Here is a 4435-nt window from a genome sequence, read left to right as displayed (position 1 = left end):
TTCTGAGAGCGCGCATTTTTTCTTGTCCACTCCTTGAAGGACGCACAAATATGCTTTGTCTGCTACCTTTCTCCCCCGAAACCCTAAATTGTGCGGGATATTGGTTTGCTGACTCTAACTCTAAAATCCAGGATTGAACTGTTTAGGAGATATGGAAGGAGAGATGTTCAAGTATTGAAAATAAAAAACATGCCCATCCCTCTCAAGCTGCTACGAATATCATTTTTAGGATGGCACATGGGAGCTTCAGAGGACTTTAGTGATAAATAGTAATGGTTATATATAGACTTTTATTTTTGCTTTTGAGTTGTGTTTTTATAGGTTGTAATGGTTGTTTTGCTTAGTTACTTGGCTTCCTATTGCAAAAAAGTGTAACATTCGTTTAATCCTTCCCACATGGTGGAGTGAAGTTGCTTACTAATAGAAGTTATAAGCAGAGGGGTCTTTAAGGGTGTGCGAGATGATTGACTGAATAAGGCCCCTTCTTTCTCTAGTATATGAAAAAGTTAATTAAAAAAAGAAATATGTTAATTTTATTAATAAAATAAATATATTTTCTATAAATACGGAGCAAAAAAAATTCTGTACATAGCCATAAATTTTTCAAGATGGCACTGGTTATAAAGGTGCTTACTAGCTTTGCTTTTTTGCTTTTTGATCTGGGATTTTACCCAGCTCTATTTGATCTATTTATTAACAAAAATTTTAATTGTAGAGTATTATGTAATTAGTATCAATATGTCAATGTTAGTAGTACTATTAGTATGTATCATTATTATTATTATTAATATACCCATTTTTGTTGTGTAAAATTTGGTTGTTTAAGGTTTGAAAATGGTGATTATATACATAGTCAAAGGCATCTTATATTGTTTACGCAAATTTTTACTTTAAATTGTGTTTTGTAAATAGGCTCTCAAAAGTCCAGCCCATATTTAATTTATATTAATTCAGAAGAAAAATATTTCTGAAATCAAAGCGCACATGTTAAGTGGAATATGAAAAGTTACATAATAAATTTGGAGTTATAACAACATTTATTTGAGGTTATAACATAACGCATTTGGTGTTATACCAGCACATATTTGGGGGTTATAACTTCAAATATATTATGTTATAACCCCAAATAAATTATGTTGTAACCCTCAAATATATGCTGGTATAACACCAAATATAATACTCCCTTCGAACCAATTTAGTTGTCCTATTTTCTTATTTGGCAAAGTCTTTTTAGTTGTCCCATTTCTATTTTTGTCAATCTTTTTTTACCTAAATATCCTTAGTTCACACAAGTAATTACGAATATACCCCCATATACCTTACTTACCCAACTACCCTTCACTACTTATCCTTTACTATTTACCCTTTTTAATGGACCCTACACCATCCTTAATAACCGTGCCAAAGCAAATGGGACATCTAAATTGGTTCGGAGGGGGTATATTATAATCCCAAATAAATATTATTATAACCCCAAATATATTATGTGACTTTTCACATTCCACTTATACGCGCGCTTTGATTTCAACAGCAGTTTTTTTAATATACTAATAAAAATTAGATTTGAGCTGGGCTTTTGAGAATCGTCTTTACAAAAGACGGTCTCTCAAGAGAACACCCGTTTTGTTAATGATATTGTCCGGCGCCTCTTGAGACTTACTAAATATGCTCCCACCGGAGATGTTAAGAAAGATGAAATATTTGTGATTAGCGTAAATATAAAATAAATATTAGTGCAAAGATTTTATTATTTTTTGTTTAGATTTGTATATAATTTTGGTATCTTATTTTAGGTAGCTGGAACAAATTTATTAAAATCGGAATTCTTACTAGTTTCTTTCAGAGAGGTAGGATCGAATCGATAAAATCGAATTATATGATCGTAAGATTCTAAAAGAAACCTAAAATTGCTATCTAGTCATAATTATTCATCTCAAAAGTTTCATTCAGTTCGTTTTTAAGAATGAAATGGAAAATATTTAATAATTAGTTAATTCTTCATAAAAATGATGAAATTTATTTTTAAAAAAGTTATGATGTTGGACCGTTGAATAGAAAGATAAATTATTGAAAGATGATACCTAAAAAAATTCGTAAAAATTAAAAATAAATTTGTAGAGTCGGATCGCTAAATCGTAGGATCGTAGAATCGTGTTATGATTCTACCTCTACAAATTTTATTTTAATTAAAATCGTAAGATCCTACCAACTTATTATTCAAATCGCTCGCTTATTTTTGGATCATAAAATTGTAGATTCATAGAATCAAAATCGTAATTTTAATAACAATGGCTGGAATATTATTTTATACCAGTATAAAAACTCATGCAATGCACGACGTTATTAGTAAGAAGATATATTGAAATATAATTTTAAGAAAATGATAGAGATATATATAATCATTACAAAATTATCGTTCAACTTATTTTATATATTGCGACTAATGTATAAGAAAAAATATAATCAAGTAGGATCTTGTTTGAATCGTCTACTTGCATTTTTCATAATACTTTTTATAACTGTAAATAAGTATAATTAATATATAAATGATCAATATTACACTTTAAATTGTGTAAAGAGTCAAATATAACAAATGTAGTGAAACAAAGAAAGTAATTGAAAATACCCAAACCCCAAGTAGCCCCTCTCCTCCCATCTGATAAATCAATTAATTAATGATTTTCTATGATGTATGCAAATACTTCTATTTTAGAAATTAAGTTATTTTGCTGATTTTTTGTCATTTATAATACATACAATTATATATTTTTAAATCTTATATTTTAGGTATTAAGAGAGAGAAATTAAGTGATAATACATGTAAGAAAATTCATAGCATACATACAATTTATAGATTTTTTCTCCATGGTATTCATTGACCTGCAGAAATTATATGATAGCATACCACGACGTGTCATATGGGATAGCCTCAAGGCTAGAGGTATTTCTTCATAGTACATTGAGGCTATACGGGATATGTATGACAGAGTTTCGACCAACATTCAAACACCGGTGTGGATAATAGAGCCTTTTCCGGTTAAAGTTGGACTACATTAGGGATCGGCTCTAAGCCCTTTCATTTTCACTGTCATTATGGAAGAGATTTCTAAATCTATTTGGGAGACGAAACCATGGTGCATGCTATTCGCTGATGACATAGTGGTAGTATAAACTAGAGAGGAGGTTAGTAACAAATTGGATGAGTGGAGGGAAACTTTAGAAGGTAAAGGGTTGCGCATTATGTAACACCCTCAAAATAGGTCAAACTTTTGAAAACACCTTTAATGAAAAACAAGAGCTAAAACCTACTCATGGGAGTGACCGCCACATCTATTTCTAATAAAATAAATGTAAGGCTTAACGACTAAGAAATAACTTAATAACTTTAAATCCAACAAAGGGTTTTACAACATAAGAAAAGACTGAAACGCAATCTATGTCCATATAAAATTTAAACAACTTAAGGTAAAATTTAAACTGAAATATGACTCTAATAAAAGCTATGTTTCTAGGTGATCCTCACTCCACGATTCCCACGCAATCAATAACCTGCAACATAAGAATGCAAGAAAAACAAGGGAAAAAATTCCCAAAATCAGGAAATTGAGTAATTCCAACTCCAACCCATAAAACGATTAAGTTTGAAAATGATTTAAGAAATAAAATATAATCAAATTGAAACAATTTTAGAAAATAATATATAGCTGTGTTAAAAAAAAACAATTTGTGAAAACAATATATATAATATCACATAAACCAAGTTATTAATTTGATACTTAATAAAAAAACACATAATCAATTTTTAATTTGAGGGAACGAGAACGCCAGTAGGCCGAGGCTTTACCCCTATACCTACTTCATCAAGAGGTTGTCACCCCAAATAATTCAAGGCCAGCAGAGTAGTTTCAGAGAACCCTAGTGTGCACACCCCTCCTACTTGGATCCCAACAAATAGAAGGAAGACCAAAAATCGTATCAAGTATCAGAAATAATAACACCTATCGGCAGCTATACTAACCAAACAGGACAGCCTGTTCATCACCCTTATACTTGGATTACAACAAATATAAGAGCTTAGGTGGAACCTACATGATGGCTTGGGGTAATGTAAAGTTGCATTGCTCTTGAGTCTTGACTATATTTGATGTAACACCCTCAGAATAGGTCGAACTTTTGAAAACACCTTTAATGAAAACATGAACCAAAACCTACTCATGGGAGTGTTACCGCCACATCTATTTCTAATAAAATAGATGTAAGGCTTAACGACTAAGAAATAACTTAATAACTTTAAATCCAAAAGAGGGTTTACAACATAAGAGAAGACTGAAACGCAATCTATGTCCATATAAAATTTAAACAACTTAAGGTAAAATTTAAACTGAAATACGACTCTAACAAAAGCTATGTTTCTAGGTGATCCTCACTCCACGAT

The sequence above is a fragment of the Amaranthus tricolor genome, chromosome 7, assembly GCF_026212465.1.
Source record: "Amaranthus tricolor cultivar Red isolate AtriRed21 chromosome 7, ASM2621246v1, whole genome shotgun sequence".
Classification (NCBI taxonomy): domain Eukaryota; kingdom Viridiplantae; phylum Streptophyta; class Magnoliopsida; order Caryophyllales; family Amaranthaceae; genus Amaranthus; species Amaranthus tricolor.
Note: the sequence above shows the minus strand (reverse complement) of the source record.